Genomic DNA, 10,246 nt, shown 5'->3' with positions numbered 1-10,246 from the left:
CTGAACAGGACCCTGATGTACTTCTCAATGTCAGCTGTGTCACCAACATAAAGACAGTGACGACAATGGGCCTCCCTGCAGGAGCATAACTTGCGGGGGGAAGGGGGTATCATGACCCCCTCAATATTAGAAACAGGTCAGTTGGACCCACTCAGTAATATACCATGATGGGTTTTATTGATTGGAAAACAATTCCACACTGTAAAGCACGGCTTGCAAGGAAAACAGAGAAATGGGAAATTTCTCCTCTCCCTTTTCATCGGTCTAGGATCTATTACTTTGGTCTGCAGTTACATTTCAGCAGCACACACTACCAGGTATCTTTCTCTTTGTGGATGTTTGCTGAGGAGAGGTAACTATATTCACGAGCACTCCAATGTATACATGTTTTAAAAGTTTAAAAAGAGTAAAAGTTCATGAACATTTAATAAATGTATTTTTATGTTGTTGTGTAACTAGCAAACAATTGGCGATGAGATGAATTGGGTAGAAAGAGTTCTATACCGAGTGATACTGATGCATGCAATGTTAGGTTGGCTACTTTAGCTAGGCTAATGTTTGCTCGCTAGACGAACGGAGCTAGCATCAAAGCTAGCACAGCATCTGGGTCTTCCCCTTTTTCATTTTCAACTGCAGTTTCAGATGGGCAGCACTCAACATGTCACTATTCACCCTAGTGAAAAGCAATTAGTGACCTTAGCCAAGCCATTTTTATTGTATTATAATGGTATTTGGTAATATGATTATGGCAGGGGTCAAAGACAGGTAGTAGAGCGAGGGAGAGAGAGAGAGAACACTGCCATTGTTGATGCAGGGAGAGGGTGAACAGGTCATCAGGTGAGAATATGGAACTTGAGTTATAAGGCAGTTTGGTAAAGGACATCGCACACAGACTCAAACTATCGATTTCAACTCCTCATCTTTGCTGACTGCTGACTGTGTCATAACAAATGTTGTTGCCTGCATTCTGATTGCATTTGGTTGTCATGGCAGGGGTCAAAACAGTAAGTTGAGAGAGAGAGAGAGAGAGAGAGAGAGAGAGAGAGAGATGAGAGAGGAGAGAGAGAGAGAGAGAGAGAGAGAGAGAGAGAGAGGTGAGAGAGAGAGAGGGAGAGAGAGAGAGGAGAGAGAGAGAGAGAGAGAGAGAGAGAGAGGAGAGAGAGAGAGAGAGAGAGAGAGAGAGAGAGGAGAGAGAGAGAGAGAGAAGAGAGTGAGAGAGAGAGAGGAAGAGAGAAGAGAGGAAGAGAGAGAGAGAAGAGTGAGAGGAGAGAGAGATGAGAGAGAAGAGAGAGAGAGAGAGACGAGAGAAGAGGAGACGAGGAGAGAGAGAGAGAGAGAGAGCACGGCCTCAAAATTCACCAGAAACATACATTTCTGTAAAAAAACACAAAAAAACAGAGGGTTGTTGACACCGAAACCCATTGACCCTGAACCCCCAAATATGCAACACAAATGTACACCCTTCCCTCCATGTTCTGTACCCTCCACCCACAGCTCTGTGACATACCTGGGGTGGATGTTGCTATAGTAACGTCTCCCAAACATATCCCCTTCAGATGAATTGAGAAAGAAAACCCCTGAGTGTGACTGGTACTGTGACTGACAGTGTTAATGTTTCAAGCATTCATTCCATGTTACAAGGAACACATGTACTTGAATATCATCTGCATAGTATCTATGTGATTGCAGCGTGGCGTATTCCACGTGTCAAAGTCAAAGCCTGCAGGCCGGATCCGATTCAATGCTGCCCATTTTGTTTTTTGTTTAAGATTGATTTTACAAAAACCAAATCGAAACGGTGTAGAAATTATATTGGACATACATTTATTCAGTCTCTTCACTATTTCCAGGGTGCTAAGAATCACAAATAAAGAAACTAGGATAATCAGGGAAATATAACACATTTTCAGTGCTGCCCTCCGGACCTAGGTGAAGACAGCCCAAATGCAGCCTGTGGGGAAATGTAGTTTTATACCTCTGGAGTAAACTGTTCAGTAGCACAGTGATGTCTACAGTCGATACAGTATGTTGCTATAATGTAATGTGCTTGTGGAACCCATTTGTATTTACAGTGTCAATCATTCATTCCATGTGAAGAGGACAGAAAGGACTAGAGTAATAGCAACAATGAGGCTGTTGGTGTTGCTATTAAGCGTCAGTATTTAACAATTCACAATACATTATTAAAATCGTGTGTCAATCTAAGTAACATGATAAAAAAGTCCCCATCAAAATATGTCAGTTTAAGCTAGAGATATTTCAATCCACCACATCCACCTATGTAGGCCTATCGCATCTGTGGTGGGAAGTGGCCAAGCTACAGCTGTGTTTGTCAGACCATGAGACATACCGGAAATCTGTATTCTCACGAACATGTCTGTAGAGTCCAAACGGTTTGGTCTGCAAACTAATATGACCACCATGGAAAGATGACTCGTCTGAAGGTAACCCATACAAATGAATGGACGTATGGAGGTCATTTTGTGCCAATAAAAATATGAGGTTAAATATGTGTCCAAAAAAAACTAAAATATTTTTTGAGTTTTCATGTTATCTACTAGATATAGGACAGACACTTCAAAACCTGATTTGTTTTACTTTGTTATTTGCCATTTATGAATGTGTCATTCAGTGTGTTTCTATGGGCTATAGTAGTAAAGGCCAAATTCAATCATTTCTCAAATATTTTTTTATACCGCAAAGGGTCCTAAAAATTCAAGCATCCGGCATCGTGGTAAAACATGTTGTAGGCCACACTCTGCTGTTCTATCACATGTACAATAATGTGGAACGATGTCAGAGGGAAAAAAACTGTGTTCCTTGTTTGAAATAACGTCTTTGTTGTCATTTTACATTCTTAAAATAAAGTGTTGATCCTAACTGACCTAAGACAGGAGATTTTTACTGGTGTTAAATGTCAGGAATTGTGAAAAACTGAGTTTAAAGGTATTTGGCTAAGGTCTATGTGAACTGCCGACTTCAACTGTATGTGGAGCTGGAGAGTGGACCTGCTTTTACTGGCCCGCTGCCTTTTCTGGCCTGTGCGTGTGTGTGTGAATGTGTGTCTGCGTGTGTGTGTCTGTGTTTGAGGAGCGGACCTCCTTTTTCTGGCCTGTTTCTTTTACTGGCCTGTTGCTTTTTCTGACCTGTTTCTTTTTCTGACCTGTTTCTTTTACTGGCCTGTTTCTTTTACTGGCCTGTTGCTTTTTCTGGCCTGTTGCTTTTACTGGCCTGTTGCTTTTTCTGACCTGTTTCTTTTTCTGGCCTGTTGCTTTTTCTGGCCTGTTTCTTTTACTGGCTTGTTTCTTTTACTGGCCTGTTTCTTTTTCTGAACTGTTTCTTTTACTGGCCTGTTGCTTTTTCTGGCCTGTTTCTTTTACTGGCCTGTTTCTTTTTCTGGCCTGTTTCTTTTTCTGGCCTGTTTCTTTTTCTGAACTTTTTCTTTTACTGGCCTGTTGCTTTTTCTGGCCTGTTTCTTTTACTGGTCTGTTTCTTTTTCTGGCTTGTTGCTTTTTCTGGCCTGTTTCTTTTACTGGCCTGTTTCTTTTTCTGGCTTGTTGCTTTTTCTGACCTGTTGCTTTTTCTGGCCTGTTTCTTTTTCTGAACTGTTTCTTTTACTGGCCTGTTGCTTTTTCTGGCCTGTTGCTTTTTCTGGCCTGTTTCTTTTTCTGGCCTGTTTCTTTTTCTGGCCTGTCTCTTTTTCTGGCTTGTTGCTTTTTCTGACCTGTTTCTTTTTCTGGCCTGTTGCTTTTTCTGGTCTGTGAGTGTGTGTATGGGTGTGTATATATATGTTTGAGGAGCAGACCAACTTTTTCTGGCCTGTGTGTGTGAAAGAGAGCCATTACAATCGGACCGTGCACTTCCAGCCAACACAATAGGCTTCTCTGTATCGTTGTAGCTCTGTTTATTTGCTCGAGCCAGTGCTTGAAATGAGGCGGTGAAAACTGGAACGGGATACCGGCTCCTCACATTTTCTGCTGTTTCAGTACTAGCGACTGTTATAGAATACTCACTCTAAAACGTGAATACCAGTACGAAAAATACCAGCACCTAAAATGTGTCATTTTACATTCCACTTTTTAAAGACACACTCTCAAACTTTTATATAATGATTTAGTATAACGGTCCCCTTTTTCTGAGTACTAATGTCATCAGATTGTGTGCTATGTCATCCATTTTGTATTGTTAGGTTCTGAACAAATAGTAATGATATATAACAGTGAATCTGTAACATATTGAGAGAATATGTGGATATTTAACAGTGAAGCTGTAACACATAGAGAGAATGTAATGATATTTAACAGTGAAGCTGTACACATGGAGAGAATGTAATTATATTTAACAGTGAAGCTGTAACACATGGAGAGAATGTAATGATATTTAACAGTGAAGCTGTACACATGGAGAGAATGTAATTATATTTAACAGTGAAGCTGTAACACATGGAGAGAATGTAATGATATTTAACAGTGAAGCTGTACACATGGAGAGAATGTAATTATATTTAACAGTGAAGCTGTAACACATGGAGAGAATGTAATGATATTTAACAGTGAAGCTGTACACATAGAGAGAATGTAATGATATTTAACAGTGAAGCTGTAACACATAGAGAGAATGTAATGATATTTAACAGTGAAGCTGTAACACATGGAGAGAATGTAATGATATTTAACAGTGAAGCTGTAACACATAGAGAGAATGTAATTATATTTAACAGTGAAGCTGTAACACATAGAGAGAATGTAATGATATTTAACAGTGAAGCTGTACACATAGAGAGAATGTAATGATATTTAACAGTGAAGCTGTAACACATAGAGAGAATGTAATGATATTTAACAGTGAAGCTGTAACACATAGAGAGAATGTAATGATATGTAACAGTGAAGCTGTAACACATAGAGAGAATGTAATGATATTTAACAGTGAAGCTGTAACACATAGAGAGAATGTAATGATATTTAACAGTGAAGCTGTAACACATAGAGAGAATGTAATGATATTTAACAGTGAAGCTGTAACACACAGAGAGAATGTAATTATATTTAACAGTGAAGCTGTAACACATGGAGAGAATGTAATGATATTTAACAGTGAAGCTGTAACACATAGAGAGAATGTAATGATATTTAACAGTGAAGCTGTACACATGGAGAGAATGTAATGATATTTAACAGTGAAGCTGTAACACATAGAGAGAATGTAATGATATTTAACAGTGAAGCTGTAACACATAGAGAGAATGTAATGATATTTAACAGTGAAGCTGTAACACATGGAGAGAATGTAATTATATTTAACAGTGAAGCTGTAACACATGGAGAGAATGTAATTATATTTAACAGTGAAGCTGTAACACATAGAGAGAATGTAATGATATTTAACAGTGAAGCTGTAACACATAGAGAGAATGTAATGATATTTAACAGTGAAGCTGTAACACATGGAGAGAATGTAATTATATTTAACAGTGAAGCTGTAACACATGGAGAGAATGTAATTATATTTAACAGTGAAGCTGTAACACATAGAGAGAATGTAATGATATTTAACAGTGAAGCTGTAACACATAGAGAGAATGTAATGATATTTAACAGTGAAGCTGTAACACATAGAGAGAATGTAATGATATTTAACAGTGAAGCTGTAACACATAGAGAGAATGTAATGATATTTAACCTCTCTGGGGTAGGTGGGACGCAATCGTCCCACCTGGCCAATAGCCAGGGAAAATACAGAGCGCCATATTCAAATAAAATTATATCAAATCAAACTTTCATTAAATCACACATGTAAAATACCAAATTACAGCTACACTCGTTGTGAATCCAGCCAACATGTCAGATTTCAAAAAGGCTTTTCGGCGAAAGCATTAGATGCTATTATCTGATGATAGCACAACAGTAAACAAAGAGAGAGTAGCATATTTCAACACTGCAGGCATGACACAAAACGCAGAAATAAAAATATAATTCATCCCTTACCTTTGACGAAATTCTTTTGTTGGCACTCCGATATGTCCCATAAACAGCACAAATGGTCCTTTTGTTCGATTAATTCCGTTGATATATATCCAAAATGTACATTTATTTGGCGCGTTTCATCCAGAAAAACACAGCTTCCAACTTGCGCAACATCACTACAAAATATATCAAAAGTTACATGTAAACTTTACCAAAACATTTCAAACTACTTTTGTAATACAACGTTAGGTATTTTTAAACGTTAATAATCGATCAATTTGAAGACCGGATGATCTGTGTTCAATACAAAAAGAAAACAAACTGACACAACTGTTTTGGTAATGTGCCTCTCTCAAACAATTTACTTCAAGTGACCTCATTTAAGATGGCCGTACTTCTTCATTACACAAAGGAATAACCTCAACCAATTTCCAAAGACTGGTGACATCCAGTGGACGCGGTAGGAACTGCAAACAAGTCCCTTAGAAATCTGGTGTGTCCCAATGAAATCTCATTGAAAAGACATTGACCTCAAAAAAATAGAAATTCTGAATGGTTTGTCCTCGGGGTTTTGCCTGCTACATAAGTTCTGTTATGCTCACAGACATGATTCAAACAGTTTTAGAAACGTCAGAGTGTTTCCTATCCAAATCTATAGTTTGGTCTATAGCTCTGTCATTACTGTGGTCTATAGCTCTGTCATTACTGTGGTCTATAGCTCTGTCATTACTGTGGTCTATAGCTCTGTCATTACTGTGGTCTATAGCTCTGTCATTACTGTGGTCTATAGCTCTGTCATTACTGTGGTCTATAGCTCTGTCATTACTGTGGCCTATAGCTCTGTCATTACTGTGGTCTATAGCTCTGTCATTACTGTGGCCTATAGCTCTGTCATTACTGTGGTCTATAGCTCTGTCATTACTGTGGTCTATAGCTCTGTCATTACTGTGGTCTATAGCTCTGTCATTACTGTGGTCTATAGCTCTGTCATTACTGTGGTCTATAGCTCTGTCATTACTGTGGTCTATAGCTCTGTCATTACTGTGGCCTATAGCTCTGTCATTACTGTGGTCTATAGCTCTGTCATTACTGTGGCCTATAGCTCTGTCATTACTGTGGTCTATAGCTCTGTCATTACTGTGGTCTATAGCTCTGTCATTACTGTGGTCTATAGCTCTGTCATTACTGTGGTCTATGTCTCTGTCATTACTGTGGTCTATAGCTCTGTCATTACTGTGGTCTATAGCTCTGTCATTACTGTGGTCTATAGCTCTGTCATTACTGTGGCCTATAGCTCTGTCATTACTGTGGTCTATAGCTCTGTCATTACTGTGGCCTATAGCTCTGTCATTACTGTGGTCTATAGCTCTGTCATTACTGTGGCCTATAGCTCTGTCATTACTGTGGTCTATAGCTCTGTCATTACTGTGGTCTATAGCTCTGTCATTACTGTGGTCTATAGCTCTGTCATTACTGTGGTCTATAGCTCTGTCATTACTGTGGTCTATAGCTCTGTCATTACTATGGTCTATAGCTCTGTCATTACTGTGGTCTATAGCTCTATCATTACTGTGACATATAGCTCTTTTTTCCTCTCAATGCTAGGACCACATCATATCATCAACATCACCTAGTACTTGTGCAACTCTACAATGGGAACTGTTGTTGTTCATGAGAAAACATCAACTTCTAGGTGCTTCTGTGAATACCTATTTTTCCATGGAAAACTGGATACAATGTTGTTTTCAGTGGCTCTTGATATTCTAAACACTTGCCAATGTTTCACAGCTTAAACACATTTTTCCTAACTATTCATGTATTTACTTTATGGTGGAAGAAAATCCAGTGACCTTTAATGTGTCGTCTCCAGGGTAGTAACATACACAAACACACGCACAAACACACACAAATACTCTCCCACTCTCTCCTTCTCTCGCGCCTCTCTATCCCCATCTCTCTCTCTCGTCCCTCCCTCTCTCAAACTTCCCTCTCTCTCTCTCTCTCTCTCAAACTTCCCTCTCTCTCTCAAACTTCCCTCTCTCTTTCTCTCTCTCGCGTCCCTCTCTCTCACGTCTCTCTCTCTCCCTTTCTCGCGCCCCTCTCTCGCGTCCCTCTCTCTCGCGTCTCTCACTCTCTCGTCCATCTCTCTTGTGTCTCTCCCTCTCTCCCGCCTCTAAATCCCTTCCTGTCTCTCTCTCCACCAGTTCCACCTTCTCTCCCTCTCCCCCTCCCACCCAGCTCTCTCTCTCTTTCTTTCTTTATTCTCTCCATTGTGTTTGTGTTCCTCCACAGGAGAGCGTGAATACCGCTGATTCCATCCTGTCAGGGACTCAGACCCCCTCGTATGCTCCCTCCCGGCTACGCTGCCCTCACGCAGAGAAAACAAAGTGGTCCTGGTCCCAACAGATCTCAGCCAATCACATGCATCAGACTCATTTCCCTCTCTCCCGCAGTCAGTTGTTACCATTACCAATTAGCCAATTAGAGAGAAGAGAACAGAAGAAAGGAAAGACTACAGGAGATGAGAAAAGCATGTTGTCATACTGTGAAAAAAAATACTGTCTCATCTTAATGATAAAAACACCAACCGTTGATGCTCTGAAATAATCCTTAATCATAAATGAATAAAAATATATTGTAAAGGTTGATGACGCAACAGCCAGGTTGTGGCAGAGCAGCGGGAGAGATGTGACCTATGAAAACAGTTTTAATGGTGTTACCTTGTCTCTGATTTAATGTAGTTGACATACCTGGATGATGTACGAAATATGAAAACGGTCTACACTGATTTATCTCCAACCTTCAACAATTAACTTGGAGAGTAACACATGCAAATGGTCTGACTCATTGCAGTTTTCACCCCACATATAATTACACGGATCACATATGCTAGCTTAGCTATGTAAATGTAATGTATAGGCCCACTCAGGGGGTGTGAATACTAATTCACTTGCACAAGGTGTAGGATGTCACTCACATATACTTCATGATTCATGTTGGTCCCAGACAGCCACTGTATGTGCTGTATGTCGAGTGGAGAGGTTTGGACCAGAACATGATTCATGTTGGTCCCAGACAGCCACTGTACGTGCTGTATGTCGAGTGGAGAGGTTTGGACCAGAACGTGATTGAAAACGTGATGGAGTGTCAGGTACCACAGGTTCAGGACCTCAGAACACAGGCTCTATAACAACATATATAACACATTACTTTTCATCAGAGCAGCACAGGGCTCCAACTAGAAGTGTCTTATATAGAGCAGGACTGGCCAACAAGATGTTCCTCCAAACCTATTCTACCTGCTAATAATTCTAGTTCTACCTGATTCTAGAAAATTACAGCTTACCGATTGCTGGTAGCTGAATCAGCTGTTACAGCTGGGCTGGAGTAAAACACCTGTACTCTCACTTGCTCTCCAGAAGGAGAGTTGACCTAGCCTGGTCCCAGATGTGTTGGAGCTGTGTAACCAACCCTGTCATGACCACAGGAGTTGGAAGACAGCACAAACAGATCCAGGACCAGGCTAAGGTTGGTCACCCCTGACACAGAGAACAGGGTGTCATTTGAATCCCAGCCTCAGTCAGGCTGGGGGTGTGGATGACGTGAGAGCTGGGACTGTTGCGTGTGAGAGGGAGCAGGAGGCTGGTGAACTACTGAATGAGTCATTATGCACCTCAGAACCGCTACACAGGTGTCGGGTTTCACAGACAGTCAGAGTGATGCTGAGGCTGGGGTGCTGACTGTTCGTGGTTCAGTCAGGCTGCAGCTGGGGCTTTCACTAAACAATGTTTTGACTAAGCAGCATGGGCTTTTCACTAAACAATGTTTACACTAAGCAGTATGGTGTTTTCATTAAACAGTGTTTTGACTAATTAGCTGGGTGTTTTCACTAAACAATGTTTTGACTAAGCAGCATGGGCTTTTCACTAAACAATGTTTACACTAAGCAGTATGGTGTTTTCATTAAACAGTGTTTTGACTAATTAGCTGGGTGTTTTCACTAAACAATGTTTTGACTAAGCAGCTGGGTGTTTTCATTAAACAATGTTTTGACTAAGCAGCTGGGTGTTTTCACCAAACAATGTTTTGACTAAGCAGCATGGGCTTTTCACTAAACAATGTTTACACTAAGCAGTATGGTGTTTTCATTAAACAGTGTTTTGACTAATTAGCTGGGTGTTTTCACTAAACAATGTTTTGACTAAGCAGCTGGGTGTTTTCATTAAACAATGTTTTGACTAAGCAGCATTGTGTTTTCTTTAAACATTGTTTTGACTAAG

Source organism: Salvelinus fontinalis, chromosome 34 (genome assembly GCF_029448725.1).
Source record: "Salvelinus fontinalis isolate EN_2023a chromosome 34, ASM2944872v1, whole genome shotgun sequence".
Classification (NCBI taxonomy): domain Eukaryota; kingdom Metazoa; phylum Chordata; class Actinopteri; order Salmoniformes; family Salmonidae; genus Salvelinus; species Salvelinus fontinalis.
This window is presented reverse-complemented; position numbering follows the sequence as displayed.